Consider the following 21032-nt stretch of genomic DNA (forward strand, 5'->3'; position numbering starts at 1 on the left):
ACTGGGCAACACTATATGGGGCCCATGTGGTTTCAGTATCATGGGCCCAACATGGGAAGCCCATGTGGGCTGACCACATTGAACCCACATGACATCAGCATGGGCTGACCATATATGGGTTAGACCTGGGTGTGGATATGTAGGCCCCAGTCCTTTTTAAGTGGGCTATCTGGGAATGGGACAGAAACGGGCAACACTATATGGGGCCCATGTGGTTTCAGTATATGGGCCCAACATGGGAAGGCCATGTGGGCAGACCACATTGAACCCACATGACATCAGCATGGGCTGACCTTATATGGGTTAGACCTGGGTGTGGATATGGAGGCCCCAGTCCTTTTTTAAGTGGGCTATCTGGGAATGGGATAGTACTGGGCAACAGTATGTGGGGCCCATGTGGTTCTAGTATCATGGGCCCAACATGGGAAGCCCATGTGGGCTGACCACATTGAACCACATGACATCAGCATGGGCTGACCATATATGGGTTAGACCTGGGTGTGGATATGTGGGCCCCAGTCCTTTTTTAAGTGGGCTATCTGGGAATGGATAGTACTGGGCAACAGTATGTGGGGCCCATGTGGTTCTAGTATCATGGGCCCAACATGGGAAGCCCATGTGGGCTGACCACATTGAACCCACATGACATCAGCATGGGCTGACCATATATGGGTTAGACCTGGGTGTGGATATGTAGGCCCCAGTCCTTTTTTAAGTGGGCTATCTGGGAATGGGATAGTACTGGGCAACAGTATGTGGGGCCCATGTGGTTCTAGTATCATGGGCCCAACATGGGAAGCCATGTGGGCTGACCACATTGAACCCACATGAATCAGCATGGGCTGACCATATATGGGTTAGACCTGGGTGTGGATATGTGGGCCCAGTCCTTTTTTAAGTGGGCTATCTGGGAATGGATAGTACTGGGCAACAGTATGTGGGCCCATGTGGTTCTAGTATCATGGGCCCAACATGGGAAGCCATGTGGGCTGACCACATTGAAACCCACATGACATCAGCATGGGCTGACCATATATGGGTTAGACCTGGGTGTGGATATGTGGCCCCAGTCCTTTTTTAAGTGGGCTATCTGGGAATGGGATAGTACTGGGCAAACACTATATGGGGCCCATGTGGTTCTAGTATCATGGGCCCAACATGGGAAGCCCATGTGGGCTGACCACATTGAACCCATGACATCAGCATGGGCTGACCATATATGGGTTAGACCTGGGTGTGGATATGTGGGCCCCAGTCCTTTTTTAAGTGGGCTATCTGGGAATGGGATAGTACTGGGCAACAGTATGTGGGGCCATGTGGTTCTAGTATCATGGGCCAACATGGGAAGCCCATGTGGGCTGACCACATTGAACCCACATGACATCAGCATGGGCTGACCATATATGGGTTAGACCTGGGTGTGGATATGGAGGCCCCAGTCCTTTTTTAAGTGGGCTATCTGGGAATGGGATAGTACTGGGCAACAGTATATGGGGCCCATGTGGTTTCAGTATCATGGGCCCAACATGGGAAGCCCATGTGGGCAGACCACATTGAACCCACATGACATCAGCATGGGCTGACCATATATGGGTTAGACCTGGGTGTGGATATGGAGGCCCCAGTCCTTTTTTAAGTGGGCTATCTGGGAATGGGATAGTACTGGGCAACAGTATGTGGGGCCCATGTGGTTCTAGTATCATGGGCCCAACATGGGAAGCCCATGTGGGCTGACCACATTGAACCCACATGACATCAGCATGGGCTGACCATATATGGGTTAGACCTGGGTGTGGATATGTAGGCCCCAGTCCTTTTTTAAGTGGGCTATCTGGGAATGGGATAGTACTGGGCAACAGTATGTGGGGCCCATGTGGTTCTAGTATCATGGGCCCAACATGGGAAGCCCATGTGGGCTGACCACATTGAACCCACATGACATCAGCATGGGCTGACCATATATGGGTTAGACCTGGGTGTGGATATGTGGGCCCCAGTCCTTTTTAAGTGGGCTATCTGGGAATGGGATAGTACTGGGCAACAGTATGTGGGGCCCATGTGGTTCTAGTATCATGGGCCCAACATGGGAAGCCCATGTGGGCTGACCACATTGAACCCACATGACATCAGCATGGGCTGACCATATATGGGTTAGACCTGGGTGTGGATATGTAGGCCCCAGTCCTTTTTTAAGTGGGCTATCTGGGAATGGGATAGTACTGGGCAACAGTATGTGGGGCCCATGTGGTTCTAGTATCATGGGCCCAACATGGGAAGCCCATGTGGGCTGACCACATTGAACCCACATGACATCAGCATGGGCTGACCATATATGGGTTAGACCTGGGTGTGGATATGTAGGCCCCAGTCCTTTTTTAAGTGGGCTATCTGGGAATGGGATAGTACTGGGCAACAGTATGTGGGGCCCATGTGGTTCTAGTATCATGGGCCCAACATGGGAAGCCCATGTGGGCTGACCACATTGAACCCACATGACATCAGCATGGGCTGACCATATATGGGTTAGACCTGGGTGTGGATATGTAGGCCCCAGTCCTTTTTAAGTGGGCTATCTGGGAATGGGATAGTACTGGGCAACAGTATATGGGGCCCATGTGGTTTCAGTATCATGGGCCCAACATGGGAAGCCCATGTGGGCAGACCACATTGAACCCACATGACATCAGCATGGGCTGACCATATATGGGTTAGACCTGGGTGTGGATATGTAGGCCCAGTCCTTTTTTAAGTGGGCTAACTGGGAATGGGATAGAACTGGGCAAAACTATGTGGGGCCCATGTGGTTTCAGTATCATGGGCCCAACATGGGGAGACCATGTGGGCTGACCACACTGAACCCACATGACATGAGCATGGGCTCATGTCATGGGCCCAACATGGGGAGACCATGTGGGCTGACCACACTGAACCCACTGTGGGTTCAGTGTGGTCAGTACATATCCACGCCCAGGTTGGACCTGGGTGTGGATATGTAGACCCAGTCCTTTTTTAAGTGGGCTAAATGAGACAAAATTGTAGAACAATTTGTACAGGGGTTGGACAATGAAACTGAAACACCTCTCATTTTACTGTGGGAGGTTTCATGCCTGAATTGGACTAGCCTGGTGGCCAATCTTCATGAATTGCACATTGCAACAGTAAGAGCAGAGTGTGAAGGTCCAATTAGCAGGGTAAGAGCACAGTTTTGCTCAAAATATTGCAATGCACATAACATTATTTGGGACATACTGGAGTTCAAAAGAGGGCAAATTGTTCACCAAGACAGCAAGTCTTTGTGATTATCAAGAGCCACAGTATCCAGGGTAATGTCAGCATACCACCAAGAATGACGAACCACATCTAACAGGATTAACTGTGGATGCAAGACGAAGCTGTCTTAAAGAGATGTTTGGGTGCTAACCCGGATTGTATCCCAAAAACATAAAACCACGGTGCCCAAATCACGGTAGAATTAAATGTGCACCTCAACTCTCCTGTTTCCACCAAAACTGTCCGTCGGGAGCTCCACATGGTCAATATACACAGCCGGGCTGCTATAGCCAAACTTTTGGTCACTCGTATCAATGCCAAACGTCGGTTTCAATGGTGCAAGGAGCGAAAATCTTGTGCTGTGGACAATGTGAAACATGTATTGTTCTCTGATGAGTCTACTTTTACTGTTTTCCCCACATCCGGGAGAGTTATGGTGTGGAGAAGCCCCAAAGATGCATTCCAGCCAGAGTGTTGTATGCCAGAGTGAAGCATGGGGGTGGATCATTGATGGTGTGGGCTGCCATATCATGGCATTCCCTTGGCCCCATACTTGTCCAAGACGAATTGATGCTGTATTGGCCTCAAAAGGAGGCCCTACACCACGCTAATAAGTTATTGTGGTCTAAAACCAGGTGTTTCAGTTTCATTGTCCAACCCCTGTAGTTAACCTGTCACTTTCAAAATTTTGACTGTATGTCAAAGCAAAAGCTGCAAGAGCAAGATTCTCAAAACTTGGAAAGAATTACCCGAGATGTCAGCTTTATAGTCTTTGCCAAGGCAATTGTTACTCAGCTGGCCTCTAATGGAGTTGATGTAAGGTAAATTGTAGAATTTAATTTTTTCCTTGTAGGAAACCTCGACGATAGTAAAGGTTGGTGACCTTGACCATTGTCGAGGTCTCCAGGACGAAGGTGACCTCGTCTTGGAGATCACCCAAGGATATATTTTGCTGATAGAACAGAACATCCATGTCTTCCTAATGTTTGAACCTAAAACATGTTCACTGTGTGATATCTATGCCTGGCTCATTTACAAACACTAGGCTTCCAGAGGACCAGGATATTAAAACATTAAAAATAATTCTACAATGCTTTATTTTTTTAAACCAGTTCAGTATTGCTCTAGCCACACTTTGAACCCTTAACATTTTTTCATGTTATTATTTTATGCTAGAACAGTCCAGTCCAGTCTCCAAGCCAGTACGCATGAGTGGGCCCCCCTTGGGTTTGTAGTAGGCCATATGGGTAATGAGTGGTCATGGGTTTTATCTGGGCAAACCTCATGGGACACATATGGTTAACTAAAATGGGACCCTATGGGCTGGCCCATTTGGGCTAAATGTATGGGCCCTATTCAGCAACAATGTGGGCTAACTGGAAATGGGACAGAAATGGGCAACACTATTTGGGGCCCATGTGGTTTCAGTATCATGGGCCCCACATGAGAAGCCCAATGTGGGCTGTCCACATTAAACTAACATGACATGAGCATGGGCTAACCATACATGGGTTGGACCTGGGCAGGAAAATGTAGCCCCTAGTACTTTTTTCATGGTCTAAATGGGACAAAATTGTAGAACATTTTAATCGACAATGTGGTTACCCTGTCACTTTCAAACTTTTCACTGTATGTCAAAGCAAAAGCCAGTTCAGTATTGCTCTTGCTACACTTTGAACCCCTAACTTTTTTTTCATTTTATTATTGCAGTCTGAATGTCTTAAAACATTTTTTGAAATAATCTGTTTGAAATATATACGTAAACTCATATTCTGGTGCTTACTCAAAATTAAGCACAGAGTGGTCATGGTTGAGCTTAGTCCTTGTTTTATTTTTAATAATAATAACTTTTATTTTATTTTTATTATTATTTTTTATCAATTGGATGTTTAGACATCCATAGAGTTTACTGCAGCCTGTTCGCAGCAAGATTTAAATTTTTATTTGGACAAATAGTTCAGATCAGACCATTGTGAAAAATATCACAAAATGTTTAGAAAATAAACAAAACTCATTAGCAAGTGAGAGACAAGAGTAAAATTTTGAGCATCTGTTTTTTCATATATTTGCAAACATTTTCCAAGTCATCAGTATAAATAAAAATAAAAAATAAAAAAACGTAACATTTCTGTTAATGATTTATTTGGTTCCAATTACCTTTTTGTTCATTGTTTGCTCTGAGGCACCGTTGCCAATAAAGGTTGGTGAATTGAAGTACCGGTAGGCACTTTACACATCCACTGAAGAAAATAGTTCCAAAACATATTTGAATAAGGAGGACAACGAAATGTATTTATTTACATTGAGAACTTTTGCTACATCGGTTTTACATTTGTTAAACCGATGTAGCACTCTCAAAAATTAATCTTGTGTTTCTTGGAAAACGTAAAATGACCCGCGGATGGATATGCGGTTTCAAAATCAAGCCTGTTCTCTTCATCAGTCCGTTGGCGCGGAGTCTGCCTGTTGGCTGATCTACGAAAGAATCTGTAAGTACATTTCTTCTGTTTTACCTAGTACCAAATTTTAGGGAGAGATTTTAAATCGCTTGTTAAAAAAATTGTTGCTCGTAACAAATCGGACGACAGTATCCCAAAAGAGACTTAATTGTTATTGTTATTTTTGCTTTTCTTTAGGGTGATACTTTTTCTGATATTGCTAACACACACAGCTACACACAATAAGCAGATTTTAGTGCAGACCGATTTCAAACGCAGCCTTGTGGGCCAAACCATTTTCAAATACCGCCGCCATTCTATTTGTTGAGCTGCCATTGGTTCATTTGAGCGCCAACGAGGCAGAATGAAATCGGTTCACTGAAGAATCTATGTTGCTAGCAGAGGTTGTTACAAAGTGTCTGGACACAATAAAACCATTTGTATGATTTAAAAAGAGTAACTATTGTGCTTTCATTCTATGTACTTGGGCTTTTAATAATCTTTCTCACAGTCACATCAGCATGCATGGTGGGTCTCATGTATGGATTCAGGCTGGTTTGGCTGGGACCCATGCAAGATTATTATTGTCGTTTTTTCAATAAAACTGCATTGAATCGTTTAGCTTTGGGCTATATAGGTAATGATAAGAGGGCATGGGTTTTATCTGGGCCAACTGCGTGAGGCTCAAAAGGTTAACCGAAATGGGACTCATATTGTTGGCTCAATTGGGTTAAATGTATGGGCCCAATTCAGCATTAACGTGGGCTAACTGGGCATGGGACAGAAATGGGAACACTATATGGGGCCCATGTGGTTTCAGTATATTGGGCCTAAAAGGTTTTTTGTAAATAGGATGAAGGCATTGTAGTTCATATTTTTAAATTATTTTTTTAATTGTTGTGTGACACTTTAAAGCGTTTTGTTATGTCATAGTTTATTTCAATCTGCCGCTATTGTGTTGGTCTAGAGTAGTCATCAGTGTCAGGGTTCCTGTGTGTGTATGTGAGTGTCGCATCTTATTTCAGCGAGGATCTTTGTGAGGAGCCCGTGGAGCTTGGCACAGGTAGAGGAGCAGCAGAATCTTCAGTCTACGCTAGATTGACTGAAGATTCTACTGGTGTATGCTAGATGGTTGCATACACCGGTAGTCACTCTGGCCTCTCCTGTTGTGAACAGTTTTCTGAGAACGTTTCTGTGTCTACTAGAAGTCACCTGGTCTCTGTGTTTGTTCGATCCTAGGGGTTTTGTCGCCTCATTCGAGAACTCACCAGTGAATACCTGCCTGCTCGCTCCGCCGATTCCACTGCCTCCACTCCACCCTTCGAGCTTCCAGCTCTCTTCCATTCCCACCTCGCATTTACCTTCGGAACCGCTGCACACCCTCTCTCAGGAACCTGGCATCTCACACCCACGCCTCGAAAGACCCGCACCGAAGTAAGCCTGTTCCTGTTTCCCCTCCGATCACTCATTCTAAGCCCGTCATAACTAAGTTCTCGTTTCAGGCCAACCTGGTCGAGTGGTCCTCACCCTTCCGCTGATGTCCGGGAAATAGATTTTATTTTGTCCTGTTGTAAATAAATCACTCACTCATCCTATCCAACGTGTGGTTACTGCATGTGGGTCCGTAAATTGAAACCCATCATGTCAATCAGTGGCCAAGCCTGAAACAAATATTGAAAGATGAAGAAATTCTTTTGATATTTTTGCAATATTTAGCTAGCAGTTATGTGAAATGTACTTATATTTAATTGTAGCTCTAATTTTTTTATATGTACAATGTTTTAGGCTTTATTAGTTACATTTATAGTGATTTTCTAAACTTCTCTTAAGAGTAATACTACTGTCTTAGTCCTGTCACGTTAACAAAGAAATTAGGATAATTGCAAAACTGTTCAGTGTTTACAATATAAGGCTTCAGTAGTTAATCTATACAAAGGCTGTTTTGCCTTAATTTTTTATTTTTGAAAAGTCTAAATGTTATATTGCACTAATAAAATATATATTTTTGCAGGCTTCAAGAGGATCAGCGTGTGAAGATCACTTTATAATGATTTGAAAAAGGTAGATTAATATGTTAGTAAAATTAAGCACATAAGAGTGATATAATAACAAACTGATGAACAAAAACAAAATGTTGTCCGTTATTGTCATTGTACTTAAGGTTGCCATGGCTACAGAAATTGGAGGAGCATCCTTAGATGACACAATACAACCAGCTGTGCGATTCCTCATGTCCCATGAACTGGAAGTCCAGTTCAACCTTTTTGGCCAACATTGGAAACAAGCTCTTGGACCTGCTCTTTGATGTTTTGCATGGTAAATATCAGTTTTTATTGTCAGAGTAACTTTTTTTTTCACTTTCTTTCTTAAACATATGTTAATTTATTTTGGTTGTTTTATGCTTTTGTTGTTATTTTAGTAATGTTTTTAGGTTAAAAATTGAGTCTTCAATTTTTGGTTTTATTTGAACAGTATTCTTTCACTGTTGTTAAGAACTTAAAAATTTGAAGGTAATATTGTTTGCATTTCAAACAATATTAAAATAACCACAAAACCACGATAGAACCTAGTAGTTGATTTATATAGATGGATATATTTTAAATTTACAGTAAGAATATAGTTTCTGTACATAATAATGATGACTCAAGAGTCCTTTTGATTATGGCATATCTCTGCAAGCATTTTTGCCCCATGAAGGGGGAGATGCAAATCTCATGAATGTTACATTGTGCTAAAATGAAACACTAATACAATTTCTACCTTTGCTTGTTATTTCAGGGGACTTAAAAGAAATTATCCATCTACAGAATCACACAAGCATACAGCAAAGACTCTCGAAGTGGTTTACTGGAGCCCGAGTGGAAGTGGAAATAGACTAGAGAGACTGCCAGTTCAAACTCAGGTTGGGGAGGTCTTTCAAGATGGACAGTTTCAGTAAAGTATGAGAGATTTCAAATTTAAGCATGCATATGGCATGTAGGTTATTTTTAAAAATGTTTAACAAAAATGTATTGTGAAAGATCTATATAGGTGTGTATATTCACATTGTGTGTATCAATGTGAATATACGTGTATAAAGTTATATAGATAGTATTTAGATGTATACATTTATAGACCTGTAGGAAAATATGTAGGTGTCTTTATTTGTGTGCATCGATAGATATATATTTATAGATCTGTTTATAAGTTTGTTATAGTAAACTAGCTTCTGTTATTTTCAAAGATGTCGTGAATAATTGCAGATTTCTTTTTGTGGCACCATTCCCTGAGTATTAATGAAGTTCTAATAATTGCTGTAGTGAGGTAAAAAATAACTCCTGACAATATTTTAAATTACTAAATAAAAGCCTTGAGCAAAATAAATTTTTCATCTCTTTTTTTTTTATTTTTTATTTGAACACGTTTTAAGCTAGACTTTGGATTGTTGATCAAGATTGCATATCTATGAATGTAATTCACATCCAGGTTAGATGAGAATTGTTCCTACAGGATTAAGGCATCTGGGTCCCGCTGAAAGCCCAGTCAGCACCCATTGAAATCAACCTGGGCAAACCCATGTGGGGCCACCATGGAAACCGTGGACAAACCCACTTGTTACCCATATTCTAGCCCAGTTCAGACCCAATTGGGACCCAGGTAAATATTCCTGACAGCACCCTAGTGGGCCACAGATGAGCCTCATGTAAGTTAACCATGTGGGACCCACTGAAAACCCAGTCAGCACCCATTAAAATCTACTTGGGCAAACCCATGTGGGGCCACCATGGAAACCGTGGACAAACCCACTTGGTACCCATATTCTAGCCCAGTTCAGACCCAATAGGGACCCACGTAAATATTCTTGACAGCACCCTAGTGGGCCACAGATGGGCCTCATGTGAGTTAACCACATGGGCCCCACTGAAAACCCAGTCAGCACCCATTAAAATCTACTTGGGCAAACCCATGTGGGGCCACCATGGAAACCGTGGAAAAACCCACTTGGTACCCATATTCTAGCCCATTTCAGACCCAATTGGGACCCACGTAAATATTATTGACAGCACCCTAGTGGGCCACAGATGGGCCTCATGTGAGTTAACCATGTGGGACCCACTGAAAACCCAGTCAGCACCCATTAAAATCTACTTGGGCAAACCCATGTGGGGCCACCATGGAAACCGTGGACAATCCCACTTGTTACCCATATTCTAGCCCAGTTCAGACCCAATTGGGACCCAGGTAAATATTCCTGACAGCACCCTAGTGGGCCACAGATGAGCCTCATGTAAGTTAACCATGTGGGACCCACTGAAAGCCCAGTTAGCACCCATTGAAATCAACCTGGGCAAACCCATGTGGGGCCACCATGGAAACCGTGGACAATCCCACTTGTTACCCATATTCTAGCCCAGTTCAGACCCAATTGGGACCCAGGTAAATATTCCTGACAGCACCCTAGTGGGCCACAGATGGGCCTCATGTGAGTTAACCACATGGGCCCCACTGAAAACCCAGTCAGCACCCATTAAAATCTACTTGGGCAAACCCATGTGGGGCCACCATGGAAACCGTGGACAAACCCACTTGTTACCCATATTCTAGCCCAGTTCAGACCCAATTGGGACCCACGTAAATATTCTTAACAGCACCCTAGTGGGCCACAGATGGGCCTCATGTGAGTTAACCATGTGGGACCCACTGAAAACCCAGTTAGCACCCATTAAAATCTACTTGGGCAAACCCATGTGGGGCCACCATGGAAACCGTGGACAAACCCTTTTGGGACCCATATTGCCTGCCCACTTATATCCCATATGGGGCCCACCTAGGTGTGCTGGCTGGGCTTTGGTTTCCTTATGCTTGCAGACAGTCCAAACGCTTACCTGTGTAAGATATGAGGATCTAATTAGCCATGTAATAACTGCATGGTTGTGTAAGCGTAGAGTACCTTTTTGCCTTTGGAGGAAAGTTGCTGCTCTCAAAAAGCAAAACAAAAAAAGTGTATGTAAGGCAAATGGAAATTTGACACATTCATTTTTAGTACAATGTATCAGTTGGGATAGATTTGAAGGTGAAAGTGCTGTGGGAGAGAAAGGTTTTTTATTTGGTGTGGTTTTCACTTATTTTCCATTTGTTTAACCAAGAAGCCTTGTCAGGTTGTCATGGTGCTAAAATGTGAAACTCAGTACCCGAGAAAAACTGTATGCTCTGCTTCTCAATGTGAAACATCATATAAGAATGAATAATTATAAATTCAAATCAATAGACAAAGAGCTTCCACTGTCCTTGGTGTCTTTTGAAAACATATTGTGAACTCCTGTAAAAATAATTGCAATAAATCTCATTTATTGCAATCCACGGTGCCTTGAAACTGTTTTCATGCCCCTTTTTTTCGTGCCACACCATAACGTCATTGGACCTCAGCTTTTGTGATGGAATTTAATGATGTGGTCATTTCATTCATGTTGTGGCTGGAAATGACATGGCTTTCAAAATCCAGTTAAAAAAAATACCAGTAGAACTTAAAAAATGTTAAAACTGATTTAGACTGAATAGATAGCAGCTGAAAATAACTTTCACGCTGATTTAGGTATGAACATGGAGCCAGTCATGATCTAAAACTTATATCCACAGCTTTAGACATCTCACAGGACGAAAATGGACCCTGCAATGCATCTCCCGAACTCTCTGACTTGATTCTGTTTGTTCACTAATCCATTCTAACAAATGTCTAAGCCCTTCACTGAAGAGATGTATTTGTACAGAGATTAAATTACACACTGATGGATTCTATTTAGTTTCTAAAAGTATTATGTTGAAGGGTATAAGAGAATATCAATGTGTGTCATTCTTCATATTTTTACTTTGAAAACCATCTACGACTTTGTGTGTTATGACATACACTAAACTAAATGAAGTTTGATGCAATAACGTAACAAAATGTGAAAGGGGGCATGAATATTTTGCAAGAGCATCTGTATACATTACAAGTATATTCTTTCATTTCTATATGTTCATAGATCATCATAGATATATCACTGCAGGCAACCATTTACAGCTACTGAAAACCAAGCTTAGAGCGTTCCAAACAAATGATTGACTTTGCCATATTCTTCCTTGGATAGATTCACTACCTTTCTATAATGGCAGCATGCAGAATAAGCAGAAAAGTTTACTTCATTAAAAAAAGGAGCCGGTAAGACAGCACTTTTTTTAAGCTTGCTGAGGTGTCATTTTTAAAAATGGCAACGGTTATCTAATGAACCGACAGTTATTCAAGTCCTCCACAAACTTTAGCCTTTGATTGATTAGGCTACATGTACTGTATGTGTTATAAATATAGTCGTTCTCAGATTAATGACATCTCAGTGGCAGTCTGGAACAGACTGTTCCACTGGGGCTCAGAGATAAGCTTCTGGGTGCATGAGAGATCATCAGCCTCAAAGGTTAACTAGGAGGGTGATAAAAGCTTTGTTATTTGGGTCACATCGAGGGGTAGGGCCAAACCACCAAAGTGCTGTCAGCCAGAGAGTTGCAGCAATTTAAAAAATGGCACAAACTCTTAAAGTGTGTGTGGTGACAGAAGGAAAGGAGAAAGTACTAATATCAAATAATGTAATGAAATATCTACTGCTAAATCAACATTTTATGGATATGATGTATTTTTTTCTGAGGAATGAAATGATAACAGTGTGTATTATCTAAAAGCACAACTGCATAGAGGAAACCTTAAGAAAAAACTAAATGCTGAAAGAACAGTGTAAATTGTCTATTTTACAAAATATTGTATATGATATTTGTATAATCAGATACAAATATGATTATTCAAAAATAAGAAACAATCTAGATGTAGTATTTTGTAGTCAGAGAAGAGATTGGAGGAGAGGCAGGCAGTTCTCCTGCCTTATGGCAGGGGGCGCTCATGATCCCAGACATTGTGACTCCATAACTGCAGAGTAAGAGACAGTAGCAGCAAGCTAGACATGCACTAACTGTGCTGATACAGAGCGCGAGAAAGAAGTGGTTTTGAGTTGTACTTCTATGGTTTCTCCCTTTGCAGCACATCACGAAATCAAACCGCAGTCTACATGTCCATGTTTGATTGAGTTAACAGAGTTATTCTACGGCGGCAGCACGGCTATGCATCACATGTAGAAGAATAGTTTTTGCCCTCCAGCTTAGTCCGCATGTGCGAAATTTCCTTATATAAGCAATGACATGCCGGGGGTCTATATTTGTAAATCTGATTATGATTAAGTCAGTGCCTCACCAGCTATGAACCTCACCGCGCGTCACTGAATTACATATACAAATTAGAAATCATGTTAGGGCCAATACTGACAAATTCCAAATGTCTTGTACGGTCAGATTTAAGGACTCATTCAATAATTGCCTGTCTTGGTGTTTTAACGCATCTTACTAATCACGTATAAATTAATTTCCATCTGCAACCAGTAAAGGACAACGCCATCAAACCCAACAGCATCTACACTTAACAAAGGTCACATATTTGTTATGTACATAATAGGTAGATCATTTGAATGTAGTAGAATTCATAGAAGACGACATGAAAGGTTAATATGACAGCATTTCTGTCTTATCAAATGGCTGCTTTCTTTTAAATGCCAGAGCTAATGGCTCTGGCAACTTTTTCTTGGGTATTTCCATCAGTGGGCGGGAGGCCTGTGGTTCACGCTTTTTGTTAAAGACCTTTTGAAGTGTGAAAATTGACTAGCACCAAATGGAGTCAGAAAGAGTCCCCATCCCACCCACTCAACGTACGAAATGCTGGACAGAAATTTGGTGGCTATTTTTTCCTGAGCTGACTGAGCATGCTTACTGTTTCCAAGCAGCCCTTCTATTCACAATTACTGAACTGAACCACTGAAGGGTAATTGCTTCACTCAAAAGTGCATCAGTGTATAGAAAGGGAAGGTCATTGTAGTAGTTCTGATATTTCCACTACATAAGCTTAAAGACGTAAGTAACAATGGTTATTTTAAACTCAGCTGACCTTAAGAAACAAATTGTCTCATTGTTTAGGTATTTATCCTATTGTAATCGCTAATGCCAATATTAGGAACTGCATTGAAAAAGTATGATAGATAATATGAGGTGGTGAGTCTATCTTGTAAAGATAAGAAAAAAAAAGAAAATTATACCATTGTACAATCTAGACTAGTCCAATGATTAACATTTTTTGTTAATCATTGGACTGATATCTACATAATTAATGGATGTAGATATCAACTACATCCATTAATTAAAATTAATGGATGTAGTTGACTGAATATTATCTGAGCATGGCATTATTTTAAAGGAGTTGCATTGTGGATTAGTAAATTAGGCAAAGTAATATCAGGCAAAGCTGTTCCAAGGTTATATTTCTCCTGACTACAATGAAACGGATGTATAATCTGTAGCAAAGTCAAAACAGAAATGAAACATGCCAACTCGACTTACTTTTTTTCCCCCTGAACTCTGCCTCATGCATCCAAAGATACTTTATCTGTGAAGTGCTATAAATTACACATGGTTTTGCTTCAACCTACAATTTTTATGAAACATGAAAGAAAAGAACAGGTTAATAGGAGACAGAACACAAATGTAGAGACATGACACCGGGGGAGTGTTTAAAAAAATTTACAAGGTAAAATGGAAGAGTGTGAAAAAGCTGAATGGCATGCGTACAAAGAAAAGTGATAACTAAGGGAAGAGATGAGCGAGGGGTGGATGAACCAGGTTTCCCCATCAAAACAAAAAATGAGCAGGAAGCAGGAGGTTAATAAGCAACGGGAGAGGGAATAAGAAGAGGAAAGCACTATAAGAGATGAGGAAGAGAGGGGAAATGAGCGTCTCCCTAAAGCATGGCAGTGTGTAAATGTGAAAGACTTAGATACCCTCGAGCTTCTTTTACTCTCAAGCCTCCCCAGAGAAGCAATTAACAAAGAAATTAAGGTAGAACAATTCACCCAAAGGCTCTGGGTGTCTCTCTTGCTGTTTAATTGTGCTAATCACTTTTTCCATTACAGAATAGAGACAGCAAGAAAGGAGAAGAGAGACAGCAAGGAGTGAAAACACAGGGACAGTGTGTGAATGAAATGGACAGCATGGCAAAGGCTATCTCAGACAAAGATAGATAACGGAGACATTTTAAAGCTTTCCACGAATGCCATGATATGCAGAGTTGACGAACATATCACCCAGTTATTATATCAGGTTGCACAAATAATCAGTTTTTTTTTTTTAATAGCAGGAAAGATCCTTGACAAGATTACTCTCTGGTGTAGTTTTTAAAGCGGTGATTTTATGTAAACTTCACTTTTTAGAAAACACCTGGTGGGACTGCGTTATAAGGACTGATTCTCCATTCACTGCTCCTAACAACAGTTGTTAATGGGATCACGACAAGCAGTGTTGTGATGACATACTAAGACAGTGTCAGAAAGAGCAGGAGCTTCTTAAAGAGATAGAGCCCAATTTCAAGGTGTCAAATTGTGAAGTGACATTTCTTTTAAAGTATGTTTTATAAACAGCATTTTTACAACAACAAATTGCCTGTTGCCTTAATTATTTAGCAGAGTGTCATGTTGACCTGATAATTGTAAAACAGTAGCAGCTCGGTTAGGTAGCCAAACACAGCATACTGCTAGTTGTAATGTGGGTTAATTTGTTTGCTTGTTAATATTTGCTGTTGTTCAGTCGGTGCAACAAAATTGCATTTTTATTTTTACCTGGTTACATTTATATTCTGGAAATTAACTTTAGCGCAATTTGATAAAATCTCCCAAACTGACAAATCCTTGTGACGAACAAAGAAAAGACCTCACAACCCTAAGCCTTAACAGAGGAGATTAAAAACGAACAAAACAAAGACACAAACACCTTCCTGCTGCCCCTCTACTGTAAAACCTGAGGAAACAGCATTCAACCTCCCCCAGCCCTCTAGCCACTCTCCTCGAGAACAAATATCTGAATTCTAATTAGGCCCAATCAAACCAAGTGCATCTAACACTTACACTAAACGAAGCTCTATAAATAAAATGAATCTTTTCTAATTTAGGTTCTTGCTCATGAAAGGCTTAGTAGCAGCGCCTGAACTCCTTCCCACCGTGCTGGAAGAAACAAACAAATTAGCCAACTTATATTAAAGCAAACCTGCTGTGCACGACAGGTAGCTATTTTCAGGTTGGATTTTAGTCTCTGATCTGAAGCTGGAGATGCATTTTCCTGAGGAAGTCATGCTGGTTTGCAAACTTATTTTTTTTGTGCCACTTTTGAGGAGATTTTGTTCCGCTTCTGAAAGTTTTAAAGCAGGCTCTAAAAAAATTACATCTCAAAAAATGTGAATATTGCTTAAAAAGTGCAATCTTTCTCGTCAGCTGTCTGAAAAACTGTCAAATAGACAGTTATTACTCAGAGTAAAATGTTTCAACCTTTTATTTTTTGCTATTTAAATGAAAATGGCTTGCTGGTTAAGAAAATTCAGTGTCTCCGACAATTACCAAAGTCACAGTGGACCAGCAAATACAAATTTTAGGCTTCTGAAAATGATGTACATTTCTATACACACACACTACTTGGTTGGGCCACCTCTTGCATGAATTACTCCATCAATGAACTTTATGCGATCCGCCTGTGGCACTGCACAGCGCTCTCTAAACAATCGGCTGCTTTGGATAACAGCCTTTGTTGCTTCTCTCTGTATGGAGATGATGGTTCGCTGTGAAGCCGTCAAGTCAGCAGTCTTCCCCGTGTCTGTGCAGGCCATAAAACCCTCATAACATTTCTGTTTAAAACCGCCTTCTTAACTCGAATCACCAATGTATGTATATATTACATTTTCAATCGTATTGTATTTCATATAAATGCATCTGTACATTGTGCACACAGAAACTAAGTGTGTGCATTTAAAGTGTAAAATTGATATATTCAGCTTACCAAAGCCGCCTCTCTGATGTCAAGTCGGACTCTGACGGGTTAATGTCTCGTTTGGTTGTACCTCAGTTTGGAGCATCTCTATTACAGTCTGTTCCTCACTACTATGGGTGTAAATATAGGCAGGAATGTCTGTGTGTCATGTTTGCAGAGACACTCGGCAATGGAGTACCTTGAGGTTGAGGTTGTAACAGATTTTTTTTTTGTCCCATTGAAATTTCCTGCTGACTAACAATTAATTCATGACACTAGACATATAAATATATCCATCTTCTAAACCTTTTGGATTTAGGTGATGTAGTCAAAAGACGTAAAGCGACATCCGTACATGTTGCTTTGTTTAGCAGAACATTTCAAACATGCATATCATGCCAAACTATTATTATGAAGTTCCAAAGTCTCACACCGGTCGCCACAAAACTATAGATCTAGCACCGTTGACCGGAGCTGCGCCGTTTCTTCATTGCATTGCCTGCTTTGTGAAATCACAGCCATTCCACTCCCAAAGTTGATGCATAAGCTGCTGGTGCTGCCTAAGATTAAACACATAATTGCACTTCTCCACACTGTGCAGCTCTCTGATTGCAGATGCCCTGTCCGTTGTTTGCAGTGACGTAAATCACTGGTCAGTAAATCACTATCCTTGAAGTCAGTATGAAAAACAAAGAGGAGTGACACAAGGTCTGTTAATGTAGACCTTGAATCTGAGTTGGACGGTCTGGGATGTATCTGGTTAAAGTCTAATGGAGGTGTGACTTAAAGGGACTTTGAAAAAACAAAAAGTTTAAAGAAGGTTAAACATTACGTTCAACACCTCCAAACACAGCTTTTGTTATAAATACAAGGCGTTATGTTACAGAAGCATTTTAGTTAATCACTCTCTGCTCAAAGATGGCTGACAATAATGCTTTAATCAGCTTAACTTTGTAGGACTGTATCCAGGAATTGTATATTGTGCATTTCTCTGATGTCCACTTATTTTAGTGAGATGATATATTTAGCAACAATTCTCTGTGCTTCATAAATAGATAGTAGTTTAATTAAGCTAATTAAATGCACACAAAATCATCCCTTTTTGAACAACTTCTCATCTCAAAGATGCTAATCTGGGAATGTTGAGCTTGGACCAATTTTTTTTTTTTTTTGTGTTATGTAACCGTCGTCTGTTAGGCTTTCACTTGTCTTTATATGTATGCACATTTCAAAATTTGCTTCCAAATGGCCTCACACTCCATCTTCCTCAGCTCCTCAAAGAGCATGCTGCTTTTGATTTGTTTTGTATTTATAAGCTTGGAATTGGAAAACCACTTGGCTCCCTCAAGGGCGAAGCACTCTGGAAACCTTTGAGCGCAGTTTCATTGTAAACGCACAACACTTTTCAAACCTTAATTCTCGCCCTGCGTCTGGGATTGAACAGTTGAATCACAAGTCTGTAAACCATGGCGTCGTTTGATTGAAGCAGGTTGTTACCAAATGAGCGCGGAGACCAGTTTTCCCTCCATTCGTCTTCTCCATCCATCCTCGTTTACGAACCCCTCACCCCCACGCGCTTTTGACGCATCCCCCACCTCAACATTACTCCAACTCCTGAACCAAGCCAATATTAAGACTGACTCTTCAATCCCGGACGATCGATGCCGTCACTTACCGGCCGAGTTACAACTCTGATTACAGCGTCCCTCAATTTACAGTGCTGCTGGTAGAAGTGGAGTCAGAGGAGGACAAGAGTTTGAGGGGTTATTGCTACACTGGGGTGGACTCCCTGCTGGGCCGATGTGGGCATGTGATAAGCTTCTGTTGCCTTCAGGTGCAAATGATCGCGAGAAAATAACTTCATTGCTTACTGTGCAATGATTTTCTCTCTTTTCTTTTTTTTAAATCATTTTATCCTTGGATGACTTGGAAAATGACACGGACAGCAGGGCTTCACACATTGCTACGTCTTCACAAGCCGGCTGACACGGTAACTCAAGATTGTATCACAATGTCAAAGAGCATTCTGGGCAATCTCATGTGGGGTGATAATGAGAAAATACACTTGGATTAATGCTACAGGACCTAAGAGTAAGATCTGCTAATTGTTTGAATTAACTGATTGAGAAAAAAAAGAAAAGAAAGTTGATTAAGTTTGGAGGAAAGAAAGCAACTGATCAAAGGAAAATATACTGCACATTGTAATTAAAACAACCCCACCACAGTCTGTCTGCCTGTCCATCTATCCATCCATCTGTCCATCCATCCGTCTATCCATCCATCCTCCTTCCTTTCTATCAGGGTTTGTTATTGTCTTAGTCTATCTTCATTAGCCATCTTAATGAGTTCCATTGGAACTCATTTGAAGCTGCTGATTAGATTCCTGCTAATAAATTATGTGTGTTCACAGCAGGTCGCTGTCTTTGTGCGGGGGCAGAGTGGGCGTCTTATTGTACTCATGTTTGCTAGAATGTGGCAGAAAATAAAAAAGAGAAGAAAAACGGGAATTCATTGCCAGTTTCAGTGGTGAGAGTTTGACCAAACAGAATAATTAAATTAATGGTTTCTGTGCATCCAGGATGATCATGTCTGATACTGTTGCTGCTGGACAGTTGTAACGCATTACTTGTTCTTTTTTTTTTGTCCTGCTGTACATGATCAGAGCTGTCAAAATCATTTGTGGAGTCCTAAGTACAAATTGATTTGGTTCCCCACTTCCAGTTACATCACCACTCCTTTGAACTATCAAGACTGCAAGGATGTGTTTTGCAAACAGTATCTCTAAATTTCTTGTAATAAACACATTTCATTTTATTGAAACAGAAATAAATAAATAGCAGTGTTATGCTCTTTCCACCCCCCCTTAGACTCTTATTTCGTCTAGTATTCGCATCGTTGGTATACTACACAACTATAGAGACAATTTATTTGGATTGAACTTGAAATCAGACAAGCAAAACTGATGTGAGTTAACTTACAGCTACTGTGGCCATAAAATATGACTTCAGCAAAAAGACAAAGAGCTAAAATCAATAGCAAATAGGTTTGCATTAAGTTGTGATCCAATTTGAAATCCCGAAAAATATATAGAAATCTTAATCTGTCTGAATCTGCAATTAATAATCCTTTGCAAATATAAATGTATCCTCCTTTGTCCCACTAGTTAAATTGAAGTTTTCATGTCTGTATTGAGTGTGAATTTTGTCAGATCATGGGGTGATCTGTATAAAACAATAGTGGCACTTGTTCATTTAAATATTCAACACATATGAACTTTGTCCTGGAAGCCTGAACCAATATGTTCAGGCTTGTTTGACATCTGGATAACAGATAATCATCAAGCACATCTTTAATGTCGTATTGCAGCAAAGAACAGCTGTGTTGCATAATCCCTTCAATTTTTTTTTTCTGCTGATAACTAACGTCTGAATGCCCTCACAGATCAAGAATCAGTTTTCTCTCTTATTGATCCCTTTAATGTTAACTTTAAGATATATTGAACCTCAGCAGCCAGTTATTTGCAATATGAATTTGACAACTCACTAGTTTGATATAAAGCATCGTCTCAGGACAATAGCACCTGGCAGTGGGTGGAATGTATTCGATGTAAAGTGGGACTCTGTCCTTCAAGTGTGATGTATTCAACGTAGACAAATGGGCAATGTAATAATATGAGTGTCTCAGAGAAGGACAGAAATGTGATTTCTAGACAGCTGGGTCAGTACATCTCTATTTCTCAAGCTCTTGTGTCAGATGTGTGCAGACGTCATGGATTTCTTTGAAGACGTCCATGGAAGCAAAACCGGTGAGCCACCCAAAGGACCATGAGTGCCTATGATTCACTAATGCATATAGGTTAGAGAACGGTGGTACTGATAGAAATCTGTCAGAACAGACGCTGCATCACAGGCTTTTACCAGCTGTAGATCAGTCAAGGTACATGCACCAGTATATGTTTACCACCAAAAGCTTCTAAAATGAGCATGTTTCAACTGGAATATGCCCCAGGGAGGAAGGTGACCTTTTATCTTAAAACATGTGGATGGTTGTATCCACGCAGAGTGAATGCAGGGCATCCAGATGCAATGTTGGAGGAAGGCAAACTGGTTCCACTCAGCGGAACCACTTTTCAGTCGCGGAACCAGCATTCAGTCATGGATGCTACTTTGACATTTGCCATATAAAAACTCTCAATGGCATTGGGTTTGTTGTAGAATAATGATGACTGCATTCAGAAAAAAAAAAGTGCTTGAAAAGCTTTTCATGGAGTGCAGCAAAATAAATGAGAAGTTCATTTGGTCTCTGTGTTCTTGAGATATGAAACCATTTATGGTTTACGTGAAATAACTGTTGAAATCTGCTGCCAACCTGGATGCCAGAATTTAAGGCATAATATTCATACTGTGAATTATTTTCAAATTTAAAGTATTG

At 40.9% G+C, this 21032-nt stretch overlaps 1 protein-coding gene and 1 long non-coding RNA gene across 5 annotated transcripts in view; one reads left to right on the plus strand and one right to left on the minus strand.

Annotated features, from left to right (window-relative positions):
- The window catches only part of astn1 (astrotactin 1), a 333499-nt gene that overhangs the window by 71720 nt on the left and 240747 nt on the right, over positions 1 to 21032 (minus strand). The gene's annotated exons all lie outside the window — the stretch shown is intronic.
- LOC129361805 (uncharacterized) lies at positions 6612 to 7997 on the plus strand. Its single transcript, XR_008606169.1, has 3 exons — positions 6612 to 7142; positions 7720 to 7769; positions 7870 to 7997. It is a non-coding gene; the product is annotated as an uncharacterized LOC129361805 (long non-coding RNA).

The sequence above is a fragment of the Poeciliopsis prolifica genome, unplaced genomic scaffold (assembly GCF_027474105.1).
Source record: "Poeciliopsis prolifica strain line A6 unplaced genomic scaffold, Auburn_PproV2 SCAFFOLD008, whole genome shotgun sequence".
NCBI classification, from domain to species: Eukaryota; Metazoa; Chordata; class Actinopteri; order Cyprinodontiformes; family Poeciliidae; genus Poeciliopsis; species Poeciliopsis prolifica.